This window comes from Papilio polytes, unplaced genomic scaffold (genome assembly GCF_000836215.1).
Source record: "Papilio polytes unplaced genomic scaffold, Ppol_1.0 DF821845.1, whole genome shotgun sequence".
NCBI classification, from domain to species: domain Eukaryota; kingdom Metazoa; phylum Arthropoda; class Insecta; order Lepidoptera; family Papilionidae; genus Papilio; species Papilio polytes.
This window is the reverse complement of record NW_013527359.1, coordinates 73,928-74,334: the sequence shown is the minus strand read 5'-3', so window position 1 is coordinate 74,334 and position 407 is coordinate 73,928. Positions and strand designations below refer to the sequence as shown.

Here is a 407-nt window from a genome sequence, read left to right as displayed (position 1 = left end):
CCCCCGCCCCCGGACGAGTCTGACCATTTACTAAAATGTAATAGCTTGTCAGTTTGCGTGGTTTATTTATTTGCTGGAACTGTTGAAATCCTCACAAGTATTAGTCACACAAAGTTGAAGTGACGTTCCGCGGCGCCGGACCGAGGTAGCGATACAGACCGAGCGAGTTTGTTAGATGTCTAAAATTGTCCGATTTCTTCCGCTGATTGTTCCTATTTTACTTAGAGATATTTTAAACATTGAATATGCAATATGGTTGTTGTTCTTCATCACGACAACACACGTGTATTTTTACCGTTGAGTTGCCAAAAAACTAAATGCGACGTTGGTGTCGCTGAATGACATCTCCTAATCACCGACTGATAATGTATTTAGTAGTTGTTGTTGAGGAGGCGGGGGGGGGGGGG

General features: G+C 43.7%; 1 protein-coding gene across 1 annotated transcript in view; it reads left to right on the top strand.

Moving 5' to 3' along the window:
• Nucleotides 1-407, top strand: part of LOC106107743 (cell division cycle 7-related protein kinase-like) — a 4,001-nt gene that overhangs the window by 3,120 nt on the left and 474 nt on the right. The window lies entirely within an intron of this gene.